At 38.6% G+C, this 9,241-nt stretch overlaps 1 protein-coding gene across 3 annotated transcripts in view; it reads left to right on the top strand.

Moving 5' to 3' along the window:
• The first annotated feature begins 9,025 nt into the window (after nucleotides 1–9,025).
• The window catches only part of GSN (gelsolin), a 41,407-nt gene continuing 41,191 nt past the window's right edge, over nucleotides 9,026–9,241 (top strand). The window contains exon 1 of one of the 3 annotated variants that reach the window (XM_072431307.1): nucleotides 9,026–9,172. The gene's annotated coding sequence lies outside the window, so the exon portion shown is untranslated. The remainder of the gene's footprint in view (nucleotides 9,173–9,241) is intronic. The other 2 variants (XM_072431305.1, XM_072431306.1) reach the window with 2 other exon arrangements.

Below are 9,241 nucleotides of genomic sequence, written 5' to 3'. Positions count from 1 at the left end.
CTTCTATATTAGCTTCTCAAAAGAACCAATGGAAAAGTTTATAGGCTCAATGAAAGGTATGAAAAAGAGGAACTGATGAGGGAAAGTTGGGAGAAAGGTGAGTGTCTTCACATACAAAAAAAAAGTTAATTGTTTTGTTTCAGGAAGAATTTGAAACAAAAGGTGCAGGTTAATGCTTTAGCACAGGAAACACTTCCAAACATTCACTATAACATAACAGATCTACATTTTCTGAGTTCAGTTCTTTTTTGTAGCTGATAAAAAGCCACTCTGCTCAAAACAGATCCAATATATTTGTAAAAAAACAAAAATCCACCAATGTATAACAGGTGCAGCATATAGCTCCAGACATTACAGTCAGAGAAAAGGCAAACTGGGAAAGTTCAACCAATACTTCACCACTTGTTTAGTTACAGCGTGGCACTGAATGTGACTGAATGAGAATTTACCAGCGAATGAGAATGCACAGACATCTGATGCACATCAGAGATTTGTCACTGAAACAATCATTTGTGATCATTTCAAGTAACAGATAAAAGAACGAGTTTTGTACACACGGCAACATTTTGTTCTATGGGGAGGAGAAAGATGAGTGAGTATCACCCCACTGTGCTCTTTTCCACAGGAGTGAACAGCTGTCACTCCCATTCAGATTTTTATCAATCTGCCATAGTAGACTGATTGATGATTCCGGGGAATTGCTGTGCACATGTCATATTTCTGAGACAACTGTTTGCCTCAGGCAATGATTATCCATTGTGTGTATATACCGTAGCTGTGCCTGAGTTGTGCCTGATTGTCTTGTCTTGGGGCAATCTGACTTTCTCCTATACAGGGATACAGGGGAGTACATTATTTCCTGTATCACTGTCTGTATCTGTCTGTCATTTGCAACCCCTATTTATTTTACAGCGCTGAGTAATATGTTGGCGCTTTATAAATACTGTTTATTATTATTAATAATAATAATAATAATACCTAACTGTTCTACACCATGATTTAAACCCTATGGTGACATCACAATAGAAAGTGATCCCCTTAGCTTACACCTGCAGAGCCATTAAAGTTCCTCCCCCTCCTGCCCCTTAGTTTACAAAGTAGCCACTCCCACTGTCAGCCTGACTTCAATTTTATCTGGTGTGTACAAGATTTCAGCTGGGTAAGAATGATTTCATGATTTTTATTGGAATCCATTATTAAAACAAGGCAGAATTTTGTAATGTTCTGAACATTATTTGTCTGTCTTTAATGATTTCATCAATCTTTCATTTAATCTGGATTTCCAAAAAGAGAATATGTGATTTATCCAAGACATTGAGCAATATAGAGCAAAGATAGAGGAACATGTCTATAAATAATAACAGTGTGTAAATGGCTATGACACAAGTAGATGTGGTGAGAAAGGGAGGAACTGACAGGCACACTCAGCAGCTGTAATGATAATCCTCCTGTCTGTCCCTTCCCCGAAGCCACAAATCTGAGATAATCACAAGGACTGCATTGTATACTGCATGCCACTTCAAAAGACATAATACAGTATATCATATGTATCTAATTATGCCACAACATGTGTATACACAGCCACTACACACTGCTGTACAGGGGAGGCCATCTGCTCTGGAACTACAACTCCCAGCATGAGTCATACCCTCATGCAGCACTACATAATATAAAACATACTTTCAATCTCTGACATGTTATCAGACAATCTAACAAAAAAGGTTATTATTAAAAAAGGCAACTTCACCAAGGGTTTTACCCTGTCCCCTGCCCTATCCAATACTAGAATGACTGAATTACTAGAATACAATAATTATAGAATATACATACATGGCAGCACAGTGATTCAGAGTTTAGCACTCTGGCCTTTACATTGCTGGGCCCCAGGTTCGAATCTCCGCCAGGACACGACATGGAGTTTGCAGGCTCTGAGTACTCCAGTTTTCTCCCACATTCCAAAAACATGCATTTAGATTTATTGGCTTCCCCCCTAAAAAAATTAACCTTAGGCACATTAGATTGTGAGCTAGTGACATGACTATGGACTTTGTAAAGCTCTGCAAAAAATGTTGGCTATATAAATACTGCATAAGAATAATGTTAAATATATTAAAAATTTACAATGAATCCCAACCTCCCTACTGCCTTATGTAATCCATTCCTGACCTCTAATCTTACCCTGGTGCGTACTTAGTTCTCCATTACTTCAGTTGCCTCTTCTGGTGTTTACATTCTCCGACCTGGGTACATTCTTGTACTGGCCATCATTTCCTATAGACATTATTATTATTATTATTATTAAACAGGATTTATATAGCGCCAACATATTACGCAGGGCTGTACATTAAATAGGCATTGCAAATGACAGACTAATACAGACCGTGATACAGGAGGAGAGGACCCTGCCCCGAGCTCATATTCCTACACTGTGAACTACAGAATGAGATAGCGATGATAGAGGGGAGATGTTCTTCAGTCTAAACCAGGGGTATCCAAACTTTTTGCACAAAGGGCCAGATTTGGTGAGGTGAAAATGTGTGGGGGCCGAACATTCAGCCGGACATTCTGTAAACCATTAACATTAAATGCAAATTAAATATTTTATGAAATTTTTATTGCAAATGGCATACTTTTCATTTCTTCACACAGAACACAAATAAAAAGTTTTTACCAAAATCATGCCAAAATTAATGCATAGCTTTCTTTTTGTACCCTGGCATTTTTTTAGGGGGTCTGGTCAAACCTGCACTGGCAAGCCTGGTCACTCTTCTCATTCCAACCACCATAATAGTTTCTTTGTGTTTTTATATATATATCATATATATACAGGTTGACAATCAAAAATCCAGCAAACTCCAGATCTGAGGAGTGCCGGATTTTTGAAAATCCTGGATTTTTTTTATACTTATCTGCACACACAACCCAGCCTTTGCAGCAGCCCTGGACATCTGGCAAAGTTCCAGGGAGCAAGCAGCAGGGACATCTCAACTGTATTTTAGATTAGCAAGCAAGACCTAACAGCTGTTTCTGCAGAACAGCGCCATCAAAACATTAGTGGCCAAACAGTGTACTACAGTGTATTGAAAATGCGATGCCGGAAAACTGAAGGGATCGGATTGAATTTTTATTCTTTGTATGCAATTTTGAAATTATATATATGTTTTTAACCACAGAAACAAATATCCTTCTTAAAAAGTGGGGCAGATCCAGAAAACGCCTGGAGGATGATTCATGCACATGTGGTTTGCATGTCTTGCTGTATTATCATTGTTTTTAAAATTTATATTAAAAAATTTTAATTAGTTACCGGTATTGTTGAATTTTGGGCATGGGGGGCGGTGTTGTACAGAGCCCAGTGTCAGTGTGAACTCCGTGCAGAGCACTTTTTTTGGAATAGGAGTGGGAGTAGTCCGTGCAGGACTCGCACAGCACATGCCCACTACAAACATAAGGGTTTCCCTGTGCACACACACACACACAGGCCGCATAATATTTTGATGACAGAGGCTGCGGGCCAGTGAAAATCTGAACACGGGCCGCGTTTGGCCTGCTGGCCGGAATTTGGACATGCCTGGTCTAAACTATAAACCAGAAGCCTAGGGTGACAATGTTGCTCCTTCATACAGTGAGTGAACATACAAAAAATTTGTTAATGGCAGGATTGAAAGGTGAAAATATAGGAAAACTAATGCAACCATGAGATTTATGGACTGCAATATTTTTGTTTTGTGTATTTTGGCTTTAAATAAATTTTAAAGCATGTAACTATCTAAACCAATGAGTGAGCATATGTATGAATGAGTATATTGTAGATGCCCCCAAACTTTGTACAAATGTTTTGGAAGTGCAGGAGCTAAAAAGAATAAGGTTTTTGGTTTGGACTGAGAGAAGGATAAATATATCCTCCCCTGGGAAGGAACACATATCCCCCTGTTCTGAAATATGTTATTACCAAAAACCTCTCATTGATTTCCAATATTTCCCTGCCTACATTTCTGCCTTTCATCCTTCATTGCCTGTTGAAAGGCATAGAGTACGTAGTAGCAGGCACAGCAAAGATTTGCTATAGATTCACTTGAAATCTTATTTCATCAATTTTTTTGCATATAAAACCCTGCCATGTATAACACACTATATGTTATAAAATTTAGTTAAGCAATGGATCTTGACACTATCAGCACTCTAATCTAGATGAACCCAAACATTACTTAATAAAGTTAACCCAATGGTATCCAGACTAATGCAGCATGTCAGATGTTTGTCACTGAAGATAAACGATCGTACTAGGGTGAAATTCTGATTTTGGTCTACAGTGGTCCCCTGACATTTTCCATGTGAATGTGTGAGACTTCACTCTACATATGTAAACAGGCTTCCCAAGATTCTTTATTGGTAATTACAATAAAACTAAATTTTATAAAAAATAAAAATGACTATACGATTATAGCACTGAAACGAGAACTGGGAGTAGTAGTTGTGTGACTGGCGTCAAGTCTAAGGTGGTTTCTGAAATTCAGCTGTAATTATTTTGCATTAAAAAAAATCATAAATCCTCCCATGTTAGAATTACAATAAAATCTGCTCAGAATAACACTTGGGTTGTTTGTGTTTGTTTTTCAGTTTCCTCAGAGGGACAGAGATATTTTGGGAAGTAATATAAATATATTCACATTCTGACATAAAAGGGTGAATCATTTTTATTTTATACATAATTGGGAACATTAACATTGACGGGCCGTAATACATTTGTTGGTACATTGCAGTGCCTTTCGTTATAATTCACACCTCAATGCACCTTCAAAATATGTGTGTTCTCTATTTCTCTAATTCGCATGTGCAGCACGCATGGTGAGAATGTCTTATTCCAGAAGGTGTGCAGACCCAGGGGCCCGCCTAACAGAGATCTCATTAGTTATTAGCCCTTGAAGAAGAAAACAACTAATAGTGCAATAGGGGCAAAATGACAGTGTCCTTGAAAATAAACCCGTTATACTTACCTCACCACTGCTTCCTCACTGCAGCAGGTACTGAAACTTGAGACATTCACAAGGAGAGCCATAATGCAACCAATAATAAAATTGCCTGTTAGACTGCAGAACTACCACATTTAAGGGGGTTACAGGTTCCCCTATGCCCCAAAAGAGTAGGATCATAAACAGTGACAGAGAGGCAAGGCAGCACTGCTAGGGTGAGTATAACTGGTACAGAGCATCGTCACTTTGGCTTAAAAGGGAAACTTGACAGCATTTCATTGACCATTCTGCTTTTACTAAACACTATTACATCAATTTTGGGTGTCATAACTTCTTTAAGACTGATATAGGTAGCAGTCCTCAAATCAGATACCACATTCCTGGTGTTATACTAAACTGACTTTGGTGTGGTCCTATTGATCTGCTTATAAGCAATGGGCACTTTCTACAGTGTAAATGTAAAAAAGTAAACATTATTTCTGCATTGTCTCAATTCCAGTCAATGTCAGATTTGCTTATAAAATAATTTCTCAAAATAATAAATTTCTTTTTATGAGGAGACGAATTCAGAGCTGGCAGCCATGATGGCTCAGTAGTTTTGTCCTGCTGCAGGATGGTGCTGGCCCTAATGATAAAATGATATGATAGTTTACAGCATCATTGCTTTCAGTGAAATGTCTATACATTGCAGGGATGATTGGTGGAGGCTTTCTTATTGTAAATGTTTGTACATAGTATGAATCCCATGTTACTGGTATGGAGAAACAGGCAGGAAATGCACACATGGAAGGGTGGTGCTGGGATAGCCACCACTCTTCCTCATTTTGTTTAAATATCAAACTGCTGATCAGTTTTATTTCCAGACTTATTTGTAATCTGGTAACAGTGTGAACCTTCATTACAAGCAAACTCAGTCCAGGGCGTTTTGGTTATCCAGACCTAATCTTTTTAATGACGCCATGAATAAGACTCCATGGCTTTCCATAATCATAACTGACAGACTTGGGCTTTCAAAACAGTGTCACAATCTAAATAAAAAGTCTGAACTATGTACACATTTATTTTTATTTTTTTATTTATATAGCTACATCAGTTATTATTATTATTAATAATAATAATAATAATAATAAAAAACAGACTTTTCATAGCACCAACATATAATGCAGGTACATTAAATAGGTACATTTAATAGAGGTTGCAAATGACAGACAGATACAGACAGTGACACAGGAGGAGACGACCCTGCCCGGAAGAGCCTCACACAATAGGAGGGGAGATATGGAGTGGTGGGAAGTAGTGACGGTTTCAAAAGACAGAAGAAGATGGGTAGGCAAGTTTGAAAAAATGGGTTTTGAGTGCTCTTAACTAGCAGATGCAGCTCAGGCAGTACTGGGTCCAAAATCAACCTCCTTGTCTCATGTTTAAACACTGAAAGAAGTTCTGTCTATTACACATGTTTTCGTGACAGGCAAGCAGCGCTTCATTTTGCTAATTTCTTTAAGGGGCATTCCAGCTTTCAGCTTTGTCTTTCATTAGCCAATACCAATATGCCAAAGCTACTACTTTGAAGTGTATTAAATAAAATGAACAGTATGGTGAGCTATGATGTTCAAAAGATATAATAATATTTTTTTATATTATTCTAGGCGACCACCTGCTGGTCTGTGAGCATACATAGACCTGTAATGATGAGCAATCTGTTTCCTGCTATCTTAGAACTTTAAAGGGTGACAACAAATAAAACAATATGAAAGTATGAATTCTGAAGTAAGAGGGTAGTGCAAATCTAAAAGTAATTAAAAAAACCCTTTAATGAAAAATTGCACTGTCCCTCCCCACCTAAACTAAGGAAGTTGTCATAACATCCTCATCATATCATTCAACAAGGTCCCTCCCATCCCCTGAGAAACTTGGAAACTCTTGTTCTATGTCACATGTGTGGTGGGTGAGCAATCCCAGTGGAATAATTTGCTGGATTTGTCATCTTTCACAGCTTAGAACAGGGAAAAACCCAGCCTTTTGTCAATGAAAGAAAAGTTGATGATTGTCTGACATCAAAGTTGATTAATTGTTTGACATCATCTTTAAAGTAATGCAAATATAAAGTGTGGGCGGCAACTCCACACCATTCCCACTTCCTGCACCCGTCATTTGGGGCCCTGGAGAAGTCCTTCATTTGGGTCCTTGGACAATTGCCCAATTTGCTCTACCCTAAAACCGGCCCTGCTTCCATCAAAATGACAGTTAGTGCTGAAATGGACACTGGCAAATGAGCATTGTTTGCCTAACCAAATGGTGAATAAAAAGAACGTAGGTTTTTTTGTTTTGCGGCAACCTTTATTTTATCTACATTGTTTGCCTAAAATAATAAATTATTATTGTAATCACTGATCAGTTTTACACAACCATTCAGTAGAAATTCCCTAAAGTAATGAAAAACAATTGGCTCATTGCAACCATGTAAACGTTCTGGTGATAAGTAACCAGTTCTAACAGTAACCAGCTGCTATTAGCCAGGTATTGGACTCCAATTTTTCCTAACTGTTGCCATTTCCATGTCATGCTTAATTAAAGCTTTAAAGCTCTATTCTAACAAGCATCCCTGTCTGTAGCACTTATGAACTGTTTCTCAATTGTAATGACCCAAAATTGTTCTTTTTAATGAGCTCCTGTATTCCATCAGAATTAAAAAAATAAAGCTTACAAAAAGCGTGTAAGTTTATGGGAAAAAGTTTGGGGTGGACGTCATCAATATGCGCCTTCTGGAGGTCTAGAAAGCAGGTGGCAGGCAGGGTAGTGGGTTGAGTCTGCTGAGTTGCAGGCTCCAAGCTGAGCCCTAGGCAGACATAAAAGATGCAAATAAATGCAGCTTGGTAAAGATTAATATATTATTTATTTATTATTTTTAAGTAATGTAAATACCTGAGTTTGACCCAGTGTCAGTCTCTTGCACCAGGCCATTGCCATTTAAGAAGTTTGACAGTTGGTATTTTTGTTGACAAAACACTTATATAGAAAAGACCCCCCCCCCCCCCAAAAAAAAAAAAAAAAGGAGGGTGTGTGTGTGTATTTGTGTGTTTAAAATACTTCTAGTCTAAAGACTAAAGATCCCCTACCTACTCCATTGCATCCTGGCTGTCCCTTTTTGTTCTATATTCAGGTATTCAAGTTGGAGCACATGCATGGGTGAGTAAACATGTGCTCAGAATAGACACACTAAATATTTTACACAATACTTGCTTTACACACATTTTCAACTAAATGCAACAAAGGCACTGAAAAACAAGCCCTTGGTCTTGACTGCTCATGTTAGGGGTGGTTTAGGGGAAGGGAGCCAAAAGGGTCAGAAGAGGCCCTGCAAGGTAATACCTGGGTTTGCAAAGATATTTGGTACATACAAAGTGTATATATTCAAACCAAGTCAGGGCCAAGGTTGAGTTTGCTGGTGTAATATTTGCATGCGTGGCTTTAGACGTATGTGATTTTTAAAAGCATGGCCTCAGGATCGACTCTTTTATCATAACTGCCTCATAACAGGAGCTGAAATTAGTTCAAAATGTTGTAAATTAAGTATATATCATGTTTTACCTGTGGCCAGCCAGGAAGTTCTCTGTGCACACCTCCAAATTTCAGAGATAAGAATGGGCACACTTTGAGCACAACCCCTGCCACGCCCTCATGTACATATTTTATTACCCATGTACAAGAAAAGAGCTGGGTATCTCACGTGCTTTTTTTTTTCATTTAAAAGCATTATTGCCTTTATTCATAATGGCTTTTTTTTAAATAAAATTTACACTGATATAGAGATTGAATAGAAAATTTGTTGCAGTAAAAGTTTTGCAAGTTTGACTGTACATTTTAAGTCTGCACATCGGATCAAAAGAGGATTACCTGTGTAGGGGGAATATGAATCTGGTTCCAAACAAGGGACATTTGGGAGCTATGTTCTCATATACATAGCAATCTGTTACCTAAAGTTCCCCAGCTCCTGCCCTCTTCTCCTTATAGCTGGCACGATATGGGCACAAGACCTTCCTCTGCCTGCATTACCTCCAGCCATCTCTAGGCGGAGCAGCAGTGGATGAGTCATTGGGGTGGAGGCTCGCCGGGGCTTTTTACCTTTCTGTGTGCAGCAGAGAACTGGCGGATTGCGCTGCGATCAGTCGGTGTGTGTTTTCAGCGAGGACAGCGATCAGGTAGGTGCCCTGTCCACCCAATGATCCCTTCTGCAATCTCTGGCAGTGCACGGAGCAGGGGCCACATCG

Source organism: Pyxicephalus adspersus, chromosome Z (assembly GCF_032062135.1).
Source record: "Pyxicephalus adspersus chromosome Z, UCB_Pads_2.0, whole genome shotgun sequence".
In the NCBI taxonomy this organism is placed as follows: Eukaryota; Metazoa; Chordata; class Amphibia; order Anura; family Pyxicephalidae; genus Pyxicephalus; species Pyxicephalus adspersus.
The sequence above is the reverse complement of the archived record's forward strand: the minus strand, read 5'-3'. Positions and strand labels throughout refer to the sequence as shown.